This window comes from Balaenoptera musculus, chromosome 4 (genome assembly GCF_009873245.2).
Source record: "Balaenoptera musculus isolate JJ_BM4_2016_0621 chromosome 4, mBalMus1.pri.v3, whole genome shotgun sequence".
Taxonomy (NCBI): Eukaryota; Metazoa; Chordata; class Mammalia; order Artiodactyla; family Balaenopteridae; genus Balaenoptera; species Balaenoptera musculus.
The window spans coordinates 49,942,925-49,960,772 of NC_045788.1; the positions used below are offsets into that span (position 1 = coordinate 49,942,925).

A 17,848-nucleotide genomic window follows, 5' to 3' on the forward strand; every position below is an offset into this window, starting at 1 on the left:
AAAAAGTTAATATATGTGTAAATGAAAAATAATGTCATAGTCTTAGCTCTGATTATTACTCAGCAAACCCCGCATTTATATTGGTGTTGGCGATCGTTTGCAGAATATGCAGCCCTAGCCTTTCAGGAATTGCTAGTTCCCCTAAGCCTAAGACTTCTTTAGTCCGGCTGAACCAAAAAGAGTTTCCGGATAGTTATGCAGGTCTGGGGGGAAAGGAGGATACCACAGCGCCTGCGAATCTGAGCTTGTGGAGGCGGTTATACTCGGCAGATTACGGCAGTGGGCGGGCCCCAAATCCCCATGTGGTCCCGACATCATTGACATGGCGGAATCCCCCATCTAATCCTACTGGTAGTTATTTGAGCGGCGGCGGCGGCCGGAGGACAAGGAGAGCGGCGGCTGCGGCCGGAGGATAAGGAGAGCGGCGGCTGCGGCGGCGGCGGGAGCTGCGAAGGGGCGGCAGGGATTCTCGGGGCTGGCGGCTGGGAAGGCGTGGGAGACCCGGTGTGTGGCGCGCCCGGAGCCCCGCGTTTCAGCCCGAGGGAAGGTAAGGCATGCAGGAGCGGGAGAATGGAGGGGACCCGGACCCCGAATCTCAGCCGCCGGGTCAGGGCGCGCTGGAAAGCCCCGACCGGACGCCGAGTCCGCCAAAGTGCGTGCCTGTCCCGGAGCGCTCCGGGCGCGCTGGGCTTCCCGAGGAAAACTTGGCGCCAGAGTGCTGGGGCGCCCCGCGCTCGTCTGGGCACCCCGGGAACACGGGGCCCGGGAGCGGGTGTCGGCCAACGCTTTGGGGCCGCGTCTTACTGGGCTCCGGGCCCCCGCTCGTCCCCCCAGCTGGCCAGGGCTTGGAGGAGGGAAAGAAACGGGTAGATTCTTGATGGAAAAAAAAAATCTGGGCAGTGGTTCCCGGGTTCTCCCTCCCCCCCTCGCCCTCCCCCCTCGTCCTCCCCGGCCTTCCCAGCAGATTTTGTCCGAGGAATCCGCTCCCCCTCCCGGAATCTCCGCGGCAGGAACGCTGCCCGGGAGGGGGAGGGCGGGCGGAGGGGCCGAGGAATCTTCGACGTGTCACTTTCTGAGGCTGTAGATTTCCATATGGTGGAGGGAGGAGGGCGGGTGTGCGAAGTGGGGCTGGAAGTTGGGGCCGCCTCTCCGCGCCAGGCGGGGGCGGGCCGGGACCTCCGACCCGGGGATGCTCGCGGGGAGGGTCCCGAGCCCGCGCCGGCCCCCAGCCCAGGCCAGGCCTCTCAGGGACACTCCCCGCCTCGCCGCTGGCCACCTCCGTGCGCGCCACGTCCTCCCTCCCCGTCCTGCCCCCCGGGCTCCCCCCGGGCTGGGGGCGGTAACCGGCGGCTGCGGCCGGACTCGGCGAGCAGGCGGCTGGAAGCTCGGGCGGGGGAGTGGGGCGCGGCGGGAAGGAGCGGGCGACCGGGTGTGTGGGCCAGCGTAGCTCCGGTCAGTCGGTCACCCCGAGGGGCGCCCGGGCCGGGGTGGGGCCGGCGGGCGGAATCCGCGCCCAGAGGCGGCCGGGAGGGGCCGCGCGGACCGTCTGGTGCCCGCGGCGGGGCGGGGGCCGGCCGGCGTGGGAAGGGCCTGTCACTCTGGGCGGAAAGTGGGGCCTCGGGCTGTTCCCGCGAACTTTCCCAAAGGCCCGGTCCCGGCGCCCCGTGGGAGCCCGAGCACCCGGGCCGGGTGTCTCTGGAGACTGGGTTGGGCCGCCCGGCGGCGCCGTTGGCCGGGAGGCTTCCAGGAGTGCGCGGTTGGAGTTGGAGCTTTTCGAACCTCAATTCCCACCCTTCTATCCCTGACGAAGGGAAGCAATGGCATTTTATCCAGACAGTGCCGTTTGCGGACTTACTTAAAAGTTAAAACTTTTTATTTTTTATTTTCTCATCAGTCCAGCATATTCTTGAAACAAAATGTGGAATTTGGCCGCGACGGGCCAACGCTGGGGCCCCAGATCCACACGTTTATCTCTCCATCCCTTTTGGTTTCTAGTCTTCCTCCCCATCTTCCATCCAGGGTTAATCATATTTTGGGACAGGCGAGGTCGTTTGTTCGGTGGGCACCCCTTGATTGCTTGTCTGTTTATTTTTTAATGTGCAGTTAATTTGATTTGAACTTCCTCCAGTTTCCAGGCCCTGGTGGGGAAAGCTAAGGAAGAGGGAATACGCCACCTTTTTTTTTTAATGTGGAGAGAGGTGGGGCATTGGAAAAGGGGAGGCACGGTGGTTGTAGGCAGAGAGTGAGAGGGAGCAGACAGACCCGGAAGAAAAGGAATCTGCTCTGGAATAACACTTTTTTTTTTTTTTTGGAGGCTTCTGGCCTCGGGCAAAAATGCACCGCTCTGTTCTCATTTCTACTGCCTGAGTTGCTCTTCACTCTCAAGTTAACGCTGTGACTCTGGGGCCCTGGACAACGCCCGGGGGAAGAGACCCGCAGCCACAGCCAAGAGCAGCCCGTGGCCCTGGTTTTGTGCCTTGCATGGGGGCCCGTGGTTCCCCCTGATTGGAAGCGGCCTCTGTGGAACCAGCGTTCAGTAAATTTCTTGGCTCCCGGGGAGCAGCTGTTAACGAGGGTAAAGTCTTTGGGCATGCTTGTGGTCCTGCAAGGGGATCCCCCCTATAAGGGTGTAATTCTCACTTTGTTTAGACGTTAGAGGGTCACCCGCAAGCTGGCTAAGAATGAGGCATAGCTGGTAGAAAGAAAAAGTCTCTAAAAAATGGTACTTAGACTCGTATGTGCTTTTAAAGTGTTTTGGTTTAAATGCTTCTAAGAGAAAAAAATTCTACGTGAAGATAGCATTCATTTAAAAAGAGATCTTAAAACTGCAAGATACCATCGTGGAATAGGAGGTTGTAGCTTCTAATTACAGTATGTACAATTTCAGAAAGATATTCCAGTAACCTTTTAAGACAGACCTTATAAATAGCTCACATCAGACCATGGGCTGGCTGTATTGGAGAGCCAGTCTTCCGGGGTTTCTGGAGGAATGCTTGGGATCCGTTAGGAAGCTGGCTGTAGGAGCCTAAGTAGTCGTTTACTCAGTAGGAGTTTGTGCCCCTTTTGCTTAACACTTCATTTTATGTGGTAAAATTTGATAGCGTCCTTAGAACTGAAAACCTGAAGAACTTCCCAGCTTTTCAGTTTTAGGAAAATGAGGCCCAGGGAGGGGAAGTGACTTGTTTGGTGTTGGTGATCAGAGATTAAAATCCAATATAGGATTGTATTAATAGCTACTCTTTTCTGGCTATCTAATGTGTACTAAGTACTGTGTATTGTGTTTTTTATATATTATCTCATTACAATTCTAATCTTTCAATTTAGGTGATGTTAAGGACATTTTATAGACAAGGCATTGAGGTTCACAGAAATTTAGTAACTTGTGTAAGATTACATAGAATTTTCTTCTGTGATGCAAATGGTTTTATATTTGTGCTGTCCAGTATGGCAGCCACCAGGCACGTGTAGCTGTTGTACCTTTTAAAATGTGGCTAGTTCGATGGAGGAACTGCATTTTAAATTGTATTTACTTTTAATTATTTTAAACTGCTACTTGTGGCTAGTGGTGAGGTACCATATTGGGGATTGCAACGTAGAACTTTCTGACTCTCAAATCTATTCATGTTTAACTGGGTCCTATTGCTTTTAAGATCTTGTAATTCAGTTTTCTTTCTTCCATACCACCAGAGGAAGATTATATTCAACTCTTAGGTGGAATTTAAATACTGGATTACCTATAGCTCAAAAACAAGCAAAAAATGGTTTTTTAAAAATACTTGGATGTCATGGTAAAAACTGATAGAAAAAAACTTTGTGACATTTTCTGTTTGATTGAAATAACTGCCTATAGGAATTGCTGAGAAGGTAGTCAGAGCTTCTTGTTTATTTCCATGTAATAAAAGTATAAGTAGGGGGCCAGCATGAAAAATCACTGATGGGGAGTTGAAAAAAAATTACCCCTGATATCCATGGTTACCTGTTCATTCGGTGATTCTTTTCAAATGTCTTCATTCAGGTAAATAATATAGCCAAACTATCACTCACTTTTCCTTATCTAGCTGCACAATTAATCTGAAGAATTAAAATCATTGCTTTACTACCAGAGAATGAAATTCAAATATAAAGCACTAGATCTGTCTGTGAATTGGGAAGAATATGTTTAAAATTGAAACAAACAGCAAGAAAGATTCTTTAGGTGGCATATGGTCAAATAGTTTTCTGATTAGTGGATTTAATTTAAATCTGTTACATTTTAGAATTTATTTGGTAGAAGGAATTTCAACAACTTTTTGATTTTATATGAAATAGTGAAAATTCCAACTCATGTTAAAGTAAGCATTCATTTATGTGGATTTCATCCATAAATATCCAGTGACCCAATACCTTTTTCTTTCCTTTTTTTTTTTTTGCATACTGCTTTCAGGAAAAGACAGATGATAAAATAATCTCTTTTTATTAGAATTTTAAGAGCAGTAACTTCCAGATTCATTATAAATATATCTGAGTCTGCTGTATCTTTCATAGTTGCTGTACTGCTCAGGGATAATTGCAGCTCATAATCCTGACCCTAGAGCATTATATGATCCTGAAAGACCTACACAAGTAAATCAGCTTTAAATTGTTCTATATTATTTTAGTGTTATGTGAATTGCATGGCCTCCAGCTCTGAAAATTGTAAATTCAACTAAAGGTGAGGCATCAGTTAGACTATCAGCTGAAAAACCCTTTCATACCCATTCCTGACTATTGGGATCATAGTTATTTTCAAGGAACCAACATAAGAACGATGTTATTGGATTTTAGTGTTCTTGTGAGTGTGACAAATATTGGAAACATGATTTAACTCAGGATGTATGGTTCCATTTTTAGGACATCAAGGTACTTAGTACAAATGAGACATAATTTAAAAGATAAAGGTATTGAAATGATTGGCAAAGATTAGAAATCTTATACACCCTGGTGCAGGCCACATCTGAGTATCGGTTTGAAATCAGAATATCTAATCTGTCAAGGACTTAGTTTACTTCTTGGCTGTGTGTCCCTGTTAGACTACTGAACCTCTCAGTCTGGGTTTCCTCATTTTAGTATAAGGAGAAAACATCTCACCTATACCATTTTTCAGGTGGTTGTCACAAGGCGTTAATGAGTCAAGTGTATTGAAAAGTGTTTAGCAAAGCCTTATACAAACTCCATAGTTCATTATATTCCAAAGTTTAAAAACTGAGCTGTTCTTACAGTATTACTTTGTATGTTTTCAGAGACCTCCAAATTGTGTTTGGACACTTTGAAAAGTGTTTTATTTTTTCTTTTGTGACGAGTAAATAAAGTTTCAATCTTTAGATTGCAGTTTCATTTTCTCCCTACTTCTAATGTAATAGTTGATTTGTGACCTCTCAAAAGTTGTATTTCCTTACATGTGGTCCGTAGCTGGTTAGCATTGCTGAAGTGGACAAGGCAGTCTGCTTGATTCAGGGTCATTCTTGAGGTGGAGGGGACAAAGTGCAATCTCTTATTAGAGGAACTTCCAAAACAATGATAGAGGCATAAGCTTTAGTTCCTGTATATTATCTTAGTAAGCCTGTTATTTGAGCTTTCAATAATTATAGCTGAGAATGGGGGAAAAGAATCATTTTCTGTGTAGGGGTATCTTTGCACCCTACCTCTGTTTTCACTTTAGAAATCACAATTGCCTTTTCTTCACTTTAACAAGGTTAATCCATTCAATGAGAGTTTTTTGTGTTAAGACATTATTTTCAAGTAAACCTTAATTCTCATCCTTAACAGCTGTTGGGAATGCACTTAGGTGGTTGAGGAAAAGCTTTATTCTTTAGTTGACACTGAATGCCTTTGAATATAGGAAAATATTCATAAGCCCACACTTTTTTTTTTTTGACCTTAAAATACACAGTATGGTACAGTATTAATGTGTTTTTTAAACGGCAGAGAATGCTTCAATCACTGTGGCTAGACAGAGGCAGGTTTCTGTAGAAGCCAAATATAGGCTCACTTGGGAGGATGACTTGATGTTGGTACTTGAACTCTTTGCAAGGTACAGCCAATGAGAGGCTGATCCCTAGTCACAAGCTTACCCAGAGGGGAATTGTTCATGGTGCAGGTTTAGTGTCAAGGATCAGCCCTTGGAGACCGGAGGTATGTGGAGTTGGAATCGGGGGTTGGGAGGTTTTTGAACCACCAGGTATAAATCAGGTAAGATAGACTATAGTGATCAGCTATTACAGGTGGGGAGGTTTCTCAGTTTAAAAATGGATCAGTCCTTGAAACTCTTTTTCTCCCTAGTTGAGATATGCAAGTTTAGCATTCTGAAACACCTGGATTGTAATTTCATTGGCTGATGAGATGTCTTTGGCAATACTCCCTGTCGGTTCAGTCACTGGCTCCTAATATCTTTTGTTTCTATAATATTACAACTGCTTGTCAGTTTTTAAATAACTGGAGGGAGGAGATTTTAGTGAGATGGTGTTCAGCAAAAGCTAGCATTATTTGAGATTCTAGTAAGTATCCTTTTAAAATGTCCCTTGTGTTAAATGATTGATTTTAAAATTAATTTTATTTCATTCACTTGTTTATTGACTCAGGAGGCACTTACTGAGTTCTAAACTAGGTTCTTAATGGAATATTCTTGTGCTGTCCTGACTTTTTTTTTGGCAAATGCAAGACATTTTTCTGTTTACTTATAGGGGTATTTTGCTCATATTTTTGGAATGTAGTATAGAGAGCTGTGTCTACCACCAAACTCCTAGAGCAGGATGGTGGTAACTTCAGTCCTTCACTCCTTTCTGAAATTTGAGAAATGTTAAAATTGGAGCACCTATAGGCTATGTTTAAAACTAAATTTATGTTAGAATTTTAGGCTTCCGATACATCCTTGTTTTGACTCTGGAAGATGAAGGTTTTTATAATGGCAACCAGTTAGAAAAATTTGCTTAAACTAAGTTGATGTAATACAAACTCATAGTGTTCAATTATGAAAAGCTTTCTGTTGAAATAATTATCCAGATAATTGTCTTCATACATGAGCAAATGTAGTATGTTTGAGAAATAATGGTAGGTTCTAAAATCCCAGGAAATAACATGATTTAATTTATTCTTAAGGAGCTCAGTCAGATTCTCCACAGCTGGTGGAAGAGGGTCTCTGTTAAAAATAACTCCATTGTTCTGGATGTAACTAATTAGGAATTTGCAATTATCCAGGCAAGTCTAGGATAAAGTTTGGCTTCCTACTCTATATGAACAGGTTTTACCATAACAGAAGTTTAAATAGATCATAGAGGGAATATTTACCTAATTAGGAGGACAGACCACTTTAAGCACCTTGGAAAAATCAATTTACTTAAAAGCAATGTAAAACTGCAGTATGGGTTGAAGCTAGTTCTCCTAGTGGGCTTTTTCATAGAGGTGCAGGACTGCCATGAAATAAATGCCAATTTATTCAGTGCTATCACATGAACTAGGAACAGTTTACCAGCAAAAGTTAGAACTATATTTTTGTATGCAAAATAAATCACAACAATAAACAAATATCCACCTCCCCTATCTCACCCCACTCCCACCAATAGACGCCCAAATATGCCTGTTGATTTGTTTTGAAGGTTTTCTGTTGCCATTTGTTTTGCTACTTGCTGTCTCCTGTAAGCACTTGATGGCAGATTGGTGAGAGCAGGTGTTGAAGGTTTAAGAACATCATTATTGCTTTTAGCCGCCCATCTCCTCCTCCATATGAGTTTGGGCAAAGTTGTGGAAACTACTGCCAGTGGTAGTTAGGTAAGCTTGTTACACATCCTCCTCTTCTGCATTTACTAAAGCAAGACCTTCTTGGACAGTTTAGTTCCAGGTACTGTGTGAACTGACCCATAAGAAAGGTAAATTTCTTTTAAAATATCTCAAGTATTTACATCCACTTACTCAGACATGAGGTTTTCAAGTATATGACCTTTTAGGGTTCAGATTGACAAGTTTTTATGGTACAAGTTTTAAGTGTAGGATCCTTTATATATTTTTAGAGTATTATGCTCCTTTTTCTCTTATATTTTAAAGTGTTATTTTTAAACACATTTTGTATTTTCTATTAAGTCATTTAAGAGGAAAATACTTACTAAATGTCTTCAGATATTACTGTTCCTGATTTTTCTGTTGTGGTTTTTCTTGTATCAGGAAAAAGAAATTTAATTTAGGGTAATAAAGGTAAACATTATTCTGAATTAGTGAATCAGAGAATACTTAAGAGTATTTTGAATTGGAACACTAGTGTATTGTTGTTGGGAATGTAAAAAGGTACAGCTGCTGTGGAAAACAGTTTTGCGGTTTCTCAGAAAGTTAAATATACAATCATCTAGCAATTCCATTGCTAAGTATGTACCCAAAATAATTGAAAGCAGGGACTCAAACAGATACTTGTACACCAGTGTTTATAGCAGCATAATTTAGATATCTAAAAGGTAGAAATAACCCAGGTGTCCATTCACAGATGAATGGATAAACAAAATACGGTCTGTACATACAGTGGATTATTATTCAACCATAAAAAGGAATGAAATTCCAATACCTGCTACAAGATGGATGAACCTTGAAAACATGCTGAGCAAAATAAGCCAGACACAAAAGGACAAATATTGCCTGTTTCTACTTATGTGAGGTACCTGGAATAGGCAAATTCTTAGAGAAGAAAGTAGAATCGAGATTACCAGGAGCTGGGGAAAGAGGAATAGGTGTTATAGTTTAATGGGTACCGAGTTTCTGCTTGGGATAGTGAAAAAGTTCTGGGAATGAATAGTGGCGATGGTTATACAATATTGTGAATGTACTTAATGCCACTGAACTGTATGGCTAAAAATGGTTAAAATGGCAAATGTATGTATATTTTATCACAATAAAAAATTGAAAAAAATTGAAGGAGATTTATTCCACAGGATTTCAGCTTGCCTCTGTTTGCTCCCCCTTGGTCTGCTCCTTGCTGATGTGTAGATGTTTCCCCGCCCTCCCCACCTCCTATTGCAGAGTAAACGGAGATTCTCCTAGGCCAGTTTTGGAGGTCAGAGTTTCCTTGTTTTATTAACTGACTTGAATTTAAGAGGAGACTATTTAAAAGTAGGAGATCTCTGGAGGGAAAAAAAAGATATTTTAACATTTAGATGAGCCAGGTAGTTTATTAGTATCCACAGACCACATAGGCACACAAAGGTAATCTATCCTGCATTTCACTGTGAGTCATCCAAAAACCAGAGAGTAGGATGTACAATTAGACCTGTCATATTTTCTAACCTTTAAACCTTTTTTTTTCCCCCAATTTTGTCATCTTCAGTACTTTAGGGAAAACTTTGATTTCCACTTAGAGAAAGGGTCTAAGTCATCTCAGTACTAGTGTTGGAAAAGCATTAGGTGCTAACATGCTTCAATTTGTTAGACCAAAACTTATTGGGAGGGGATAGAGTGAAAGCAAGCAAGCATGTAGTATTGTTTTATTCATCTGAACTTGTCTCTAGCACCTAATAATTTCATAGTGGTGACTTTTCTCTGAGTGTCGGTGTTTTGTTTCTTTTTTTGCTTCTGAGGTATTGATGTTGAGTTTGTGCAGATCACTTATGAAAAGATGGGGCAGGATTTTTGTTAAGTGATTGGATATAAAGCTTAAACGTCAGATGTAAAGTGCATGTTAGGAATACTGAAAATATCAGGTAAGAATTCAGATAGAAAGATATAAGTTTACATACAAATAACAAGTTCAAGGAAAAATTATACTGTATACTGTGAAATATTTGCCATCCATAATAGTTCATTAATTCCTGAACTCCCAGAAAACAGTAGAAAGTCGCAAGAGTATGATGCTAGTGTGTATGCGTGTTTTGCCATCTATAAGGTATATTTTCTTTGCTGTATGTGTAAATGGCTTTCATACCATAGCAGGTCATTTTTGTGGCTTAGAAATTACTCTAGAGATAGGATCATTACGAACTGATTTCAAAAGGTAGAGAGAGTCACAGTCTCTTTATATCTGGTAGAGATATGAGGAATTAACAACACCATGTTCACAGAGCGGTCTTCACTGATTTTTGACCTACTCAAAAGAAAAGAGTGTCTCATTCTATTTTGCATATCCTCATTTTGTTCCAGAGCCATGATTTCAGGTAATTTATCATTTTCTTTAATTTCTTCTGGCACTGTTTCTATACTTTTCAGAACACTTGTCCTTTTCAGTGTTGTCTGATTGTCTCCTTGTCACTCTTACTTGAGTGTAAGGATAATTACTGATTTAACTTAATGTCTTTGATGGTGAGTGCATAGTAAATGCTCATTGGATGGATGGATGGAGAGATAGATGAATTCCTAGGTTGAATGTGCCATTTAAACTTAGTACCTCTTCCCAGGTGCTCAAGTCATTTCTTCTGCTGAAGTTGATCTCTTTGAAGCGTGGGCCATGTTATAGGCATTTTTGTGTTTCCACAGTTTTCCTGAAAAGTTTTTTTTTTTCTCATGGTAGGGATCTAATAAATATTAAACAAAACAAAGTCATGAGTCACCTTCAGTGCAAACCTAGCCTTTCATTTACTGCTATTTTAAAGAAACAAAGTTCTCCAGAGAATACGTGGACTTTTTTCAGGTCTGTATCAGATCACTAATTGATTTTGAAAATACAAATAGAATAAATAGCTTATATTTCTATTCCCTAAAAATGTGGACTTCGATTATGTATGTTTTGCTTGTCTATTGGAGTCAGTTTGGGAATTATAAATTAAGAAAATTATTTTTTGAAAAAGGTGACTTTTCAGAGATCTGTGGTAGTTTAAAATGATCTTTTGTAGGGAAATTCTAGAAGGGAGGCATTAAGGGACAGAAAAACAGCAACAACAATAACAGCAACATATGTCTTGCTGAGATGGTGGGGGTCCAGCAGAGAGAGCTGATTCTGCTGCACTGGCGGCCAGAGTGTTCAGTGCTAAACTGAGCCCTGGAGAAAGGGTCAGAGGGCATGTCATGGAAACCTGAGGAGAATGACCTCAGCCACTTGAAAGTGGAAGTAAAGCACGCCTGAGAAGAGAAGAATCTCTTGGAGCATTATAGGGCTATGTGTATGGGGTGGAGGGTGCACGTGCTGTTATTTATTATGTCTGGGGTGGGATCAGAAATCTTTATTAGGTGCTTCAGGTGAGTGATATGATCAGACAAGTTTGGGAAACCCAGTCTTGGGGACTCAGCCCTCTTGGTAATCTGTCCTTTTAAGGTTTTTGACCTGATGGCTGGAAAGAACTGAGGTGAGAGGAGTACTTAGGACACCAGAGGACTCTAGTTAGGACCTAGGGCAGAATCGAAGGGCTCCTCAGAAGAATTTAACGTCGTATTCTTTAGGATAAAGTGATAGCCAGCTCTAGGCAGTTCAATATAGAAAAAAAGACACTTGTCATTTGTGCACTAAACTTCCAAACATTCTAACTACAAGTCGGATGTAAAATATAACAGTGACCAGCAATTGTTGAGCACCTACCATGTGCCAGGCACTTGCATATATATATATATTCATTCATTCTTCCATATTCATTAAACTATGAAAGGTAGATATTATTTCTGTTTTTCTATGTGTTTCCACCATCTACCGCAGAAGCCAGAACATACCTGCTGCCCTATAAATGGTTGTTGAGTGAACTAAGACTAGAAGACATGCTCCAAAAGGTTAAAAAGATCACCTAGATTGACTCTAAAACTTGTTTCCAGCTGTATCACACTGCTGCTTTAATAGTTCACATTAAATGTCTTAATTGTATATCCAGACTTGGAACAGTGTCTATTTGTGTTCCCAAGTAGCTGAATGCTAAGGCTAAGTATTCGTTGAATGCTTTCCATGTGTTCAACCTGTCTGTGGTCCAGAAACCTAAAATTTACTTTCGAAACAATAATAATAATCTGGACATCTCCCAAGAGGGAGATTTTCCTAGATTGTTTTCTGTAAAAGCAACTTAACCTTGGAATGAGAGAAACCAGAGAATAAAAGTATACTTCATAGACAGTAATATATAAGAAACTCAGTATAGTGAATGGGAAAAATCTAGAGCAGTTGGCTAAGAAATGGTAATGAAGTTTTACCTGACTGAGACATTTGAAAAATTCTATGAAAGAGAGTTCTTTTCACTCAGTGGCAATACAGTTTTGTTCATCTCTCATTCCCTCTCCTCCGTGCCTTTCATTTAAGTTCATTTATATAGGGTAAGATCCTGTACTTATAATTTGCACCTGGAAAAGCAAGGCCTCCCATGCCTGATACTAATCCTTTCTGTCCTTTTAAGGCTAATAGTTTGTGGTGTTTGGGTTGCACCGAAGGCAGCCACGGGGCCAGGATGAGCCCAGAACTGACTAGAACGTGTCTCATCTCTGCATGCGCAAAGAGCAGCTCCCGTGGTGAATAAAAGGTGACCTCAGGATTCACAGGAGCCGTGTGCTTTCCCAGACGGCCCGGGCTAAACCTGGGGAGCTGGCAGCCCTAAATGCTTCCTTTGTTAGAAATTATTGAGTTCCCTGCTCCATCTTTAGAGAGTGAGTTCACTGAAGGTGAGTTAAGGACAAGGCTTTGAAGTGGGACCTGACTTGCTTTCTCTCGCTGTGTTTGTGTGGGGCGGTGTGAATGAAGACACCAATGAAGGTGCAGCGCCCAAGGCGGTATTACCTAAACACTGTTTCTTACTGCTTCACAAAAATGCTGCTCATGGTCCAGAGGAGCTGTGTGCCTCCCTGGGGATTGTGTTTCCACAGAATGGTGAGGAGTGTTAGAACAACCTTCTCTTGTTTCTCAAAACTTCTGCCCAGGAGGGAGGCTATACATGGTAAAATGTTCACGACTGGTTGCCACCCCAGAGCAAGGCTCCCCGACACTGGGCTGTGCCCATGGCCCTCCCCTCCTTACAGCTGGGGGCCGGGAAGCCTTTGTCTTTGCCTTATAACCCGGCTTTCAGAGCTTGCTGGCGGTAATCTTCATGACACAGAGTACCATAGGATCTAACTAACTTTAAAAAAAGTTTTTAAATTTTTTTATTGAAGTATAGTTGATTTACAATGTTGTGTTAGTTTCAGGTATACAGCACAGTGATTCAGTTATACATATGTATATATATCTATTCTTTTTCAGATTCTTTTCCCTTATAAGTTACTACAAAATATTGAGTATAGTTCCCTGTGCTGTACAGTAGGTCTTTGTTGGTTATCTGTTTTATGTATAGGGGTGTGTATATGATCAAACTAACTTTTAAGAGCACTTAATTTTAAGACATCTATTTTATACCTTAAGATGTAAAGAAACTAGTTTTTTTTTTTTTGTAAGCACTATAAAAAAGGAATATGTTTTAATTTTAGGATTTGATCGTTTTAATTTGCTTAAGTTTGGTTTAAATTGCTTGGATCCTCTTCTATCTAACCCTTCATACATTTTTACCATTATCACCTGAAGGTAGAGATTTACTTAACTTTGGATAAGAGATACTAAAATTGCCCATGTGTACACTCATTTTCAAGGAAATTATGAAATCAGTAGTTTTTTTTTTTTTTTTTTGAAATCAGTAGTTTTGAGCCTCCTAGAAAGGAAGTAAGTTCAATTTTTAAAATACTGTCCTTTTAAAATTATGTATTTATTTAATGAATATTCCTCATTATTTATACTTAGTGCATGAAAATACTGGAAATGGGTATCCTTGTTGTTGTGCCACAGGTAAAGACTGGTAATTTCCAAACCCCTAGCTATATCCCTGAGTTGTAGACCTGTATATTCAACTATAGATATCTGTTTTTTTTTAAAGGGAACTTTATTTTTATTTATTTATTTATTTATTTATGGCTGCGTTGGGTCTTCGTTGCTGTCCACGGGCTTCTCATTGCAGTGCCTTCTCTTGTTGCGGAGCATGGACTCTAGGTGCCCAGGCTTCAGTTGTTCTGGCACAAGGGCTCAGTAGTTGTGGCTCGTGGGCTGTAGAGCGCAGACTCAGTAGTTGTGGTGCACGGGCTTAGTTGCTCTGCGGCATGTGGGATCTTCCCGGACCAGGGCTCGAACCCGTATCCCCTGCATTGGCAGGCAGATTCTTAACCACTGCGCCACCAGGGAAGCCCATCAACTACAGATATCTTTACCTTACTTTCCCACAGGCATTTCAGACTCAATCTGCCTGCTGTCTTTTTTTTTTAAAGAGAGTTATGGGAGGAGGGAGAAGAAATGGATAATAATTTTTAAGGCTTGTATTTTATTTCAGGCTTTAATTAACAACAGATATCTTTAATTTACCATAAAATTTCTTTATTAATGAAAGAGTTATTTCCAGGTTTATTTGATTTTGACATATTCTAATCTTGCTATGTGGTTACTGTGCTGTAGCTTTAACTATATCTTAATGATACTGGTGACACTGATAATTTTAAAACATAGCCTTTTAGATTTTGCCATTTGCTCGTTATATTAAATTTAAGCATGGAAACAATGTCACTTCCTATTTATGTTTTACTTTCCAATTCTCTTAGTTCAGTTTTCTCAGGAGTTCAAACCTATTAAGGCATAGCAGTTGGCTAGTAAGAGAAAATTGAGAATACAAATAAATTTTTCACTAGATTACATTAGCTTCATTTTGTTTGGAGTAATTTTAGGCTCCAAGTGTTTGCCATTAACGTTCCAGTTTTGCAAGTTTTCCTTTCTTGCTTTTGTGAGAAACAGGGGTTGTAGGAGGGAGTAGAGGATAGTAGGCCAGGGTTTGGGAAGGATATAGTACCAACAGAGGTGAGTGAGTTTGTTCCTATTATGTTTTACATGGGATGATAAGTTTTCCAGATTCTAGTTTCCACTAAGTTACCTGTGAGTTCAATACAGGGGCAGTTCTAGTCTGCTGTCAGATGTTCTGCTTGACAGATTAACGAAGAACCTCTTTTTTAAAGTTTTTTTTTTTTTTTAACACAGATTGCTCTATTTGTATATCTTTAATAAGTGTGCATTTTGGCCAAGAGGTAACTTTTTCATACCATTTTTCATGAAAAAGCATAAATAATTTTCTAGAAAGTTTAATTGCAAAAAAGGAAACATCTTTTTAGAGAAACCATTCTTCTTGGGAATTCTTTAGTCCTTGTCTGTAAATAATAGCAGATTATCACATACGGTTTTCATATTTGGGGGGCATGGGAAACTACTCACTTAACTTGGAACTAATATTTTTGGTAAGAAGGTAAATCTTTAGTCATCATTTATAGTGGGATGACTGAGCCCGTGTGCTCTGGAAACTGAGCCCTGAGTTTGAGAACCCAGATTTGTAACTCTGCAGATTTGAAACTCTGACTTTGGTTAATTACTGAATCTTGGTGGCTTTGTCTGTTAAAAGGAATTGTTAGGACTGTTTAGCTCGGTATGGTGCTTTGTCAAGTGCTTAGCAAGTGAGAGCTGCTGTTTTATTATTTTATTTTATTCACTGATGACAGACATTTAATCGCTGGACATACTTCTTAATGGGGTGATAGTTATTTAAAAGCATTCCCCTGTTACTTTAAAAGTGTATATGAATACAAGCCTTGCCACCAACTCCTTGAGTGTTCTTGTTCAAGTGACATCTTTGTAGCTCATCTCCAAAGTCACACTTGAGCTGTTTACCTTAGTAAGGTAGTGTGGGCATAAAATGATAATATATATAAGAGGCACTTTGAGCAGGGTGAGGGTGGGGAAGCATATCTGAATGCCAAGAAGTACTTAATTAAACAAGTGCTACTTCTACCAGTATTTTTCTTCTTCCCTGCCCCCTCAAAGAAAGGTTGTCTCTTTTTAAGTAGGTATATGACAGCTCTGCTTCCTCTCCCAAGTCTAGGATCAAAGGAAAGTTGTAATAAAGGAGAGTCACTTGCTCCCATTCCCTCTCCCTTTTTTGTGGATGTTGTTCTAACCGTTTTTAAGAGGGAAGATCAGGCCTTGACTTTAGTGGGCGAAACCATGGGGGCTCCAAGACCTGCCTTTCATCTCTGGGTCATCACCTCGGATGATGTTCTTCGTCTCTGTAGTAATGGCATAAAGACACCACTGCTGGGGAACAGCGCACTGCAGGCTAAGACCTTGCTGTCTTTCTGGAAATCTTAGCTACCTTTGCTGCTCACTGTTACGATGCTCATTTCTTTAGGATAACATATACTATTTGGCAGAGATGCCATGACTAGAGTAGTTTTCTCTGCTTTGGCAGTGCCTGAGTCTTACCAACTTCTTATAAATTGGAAGGCTAGCTCCAAAAAAGTAAAAGAAAAACAAAACTGAATTTTAGCTGGTTGTTTACTGGCAGGGTTGTTCTAGACATAAACACAGTTGAATGGAAAGGATAGTAGGAATTGGAGCCTGTCTTGCTCCATGAGAGTGAATGAGCCAATGTTAAACCTTAACATTGGAGAAAAAAACAACATTTACTGTTTTAAAAAACAAAAACAAAAATTAGGCAGTCATTGCAGGCTAACCAATGAAAATTAAAGGTCAGCTTCTTCAGTGCCGCACCTCAGTGCATGCCCCGGGCCGTGTTAATAATGGCAATCCTATTATTTTCTTGCAGTAGGCAGGAAATGCTGTCTACACCCATTAGATTTGTTTGAGTGGCCCCTGGCTGGAAATGAAGAAAATTTAATTTTCTAACTTGCTAGGAGGAAAAAAAATCATGCAGTGCTGCATAGAGGTTGATTTGGGGGCTGGAATAAGAAGTGTCATTTAAAAAAACTTGATGTTATTAATCTCGATGATAGGGATGTTTGGCCCTTATCCACATTGAAATCATGAATGGACTTATATGCAAGTTATGTGTGTAGGAAACCTTTCTGAATATTGTCAGAACTGGCTCAGTTCTGGACTTTTTACCGCATGTTTGCAAACTGCCTAATTCCTCACATATCCCACTGGCTGCTGGAAACTTGCTTGAAGGAAGGCTTTGTCACAGGGTTTTTGTTTTTGTTTTTTTTTAGAAGATTAATTTGCTTTTCAAAAGCAGCATTCATTTTGGAGAAATTTGTGTATTCATTAGGGCAGTCAATTACTTTGTAGTTTCAATAGCAAGAAGAAAAAATTAGTATTAATTAATGTTACAGAGAAAGTACGTGAACCTGTCTTTGCCTTTCAGAGTTACATTGGTTAATCTCGGCTCACTTGGTTTCCACTACTTTGTGTCCTTTTATTCCAGAATGAAATCTTTTAAAAAATGTTTTTTTTTTAAAAGCAGGTTGATATTCTTCTTACATCTTTACATTTTTTTAACGAGCCAAAAGATCTTTATTGCTATTTTGATGTTTGATTTATTGGGATGTTCTGTTACAGATTCTCAGTTGGTATATAATTCATTTTTCTAGGACAATATCAGGTTTTCCCATGAAACACGTAATGAGAGAAGGATCTTAAGTTGAAGGGACTTGCTTAAAATCATAGGAGTAGCCAATGCTAGAAGAAGCAAATGTTTCAGTCTTTGTGTCCAGAGGAGGAAAAAGAAACCATTCTATTTTAATGGATCTGTAATTCATATCGAATAGGACCTCTTGTGTTACTTCAGGTCATTGTGTTCGTTTTGCATTGACTATACACTTGGATTTTTATCTTTGTTTCCTGAAATGCTGTACTGGAAAGAAGTTTCTAACATCTTCATAGGAAAGCCCAGTGAATCAAGGGAGTTTTAGGAGTATTGTCCTTTCTTTTTGTCTTAATTCTTAAAACCTTTAGCAGTTTGCTTCTACTAGTGACCATTTTGTCTCTGACATTTTGCTTCTGGTTGTCATCATTGCGAACATTTTTCATAATGTCTATTTTCCTCATTTATTCATCACCATAAGTACAAGAAGAATCAAAGCATGGGATTCTTGATTTTTATAG

The 17,848-nt window shown here is 40.5% G+C and overlaps 1 protein-coding gene across 4 annotated transcripts in view; it reads left to right on the forward strand.

Annotated features, from left to right (window-relative positions):
* The first annotated feature begins 307 nt into the window (after nucleotides 1-307).
* The window catches only part of FNDC3B (fibronectin type III domain containing 3B), a 350,696-nt gene continuing 333,155 nt past the window's right edge, over nucleotides 308-17,848 (forward strand). For 2 of the 4 annotated variants that reach the window (XM_036850413.1, XM_036850412.1), the window contains exon 1: nucleotides 308-547. The gene's annotated coding sequence lies outside the window, so the exon portion shown is untranslated. Of the gene's footprint in view, nucleotides 548-1,372; nucleotides 1,453-2,242; nucleotides 2,576-17,848 lie in introns of those variants that run through there. The other 2 variants (XM_036850415.1, XM_036850414.1) reach the window with 2 other exon arrangements.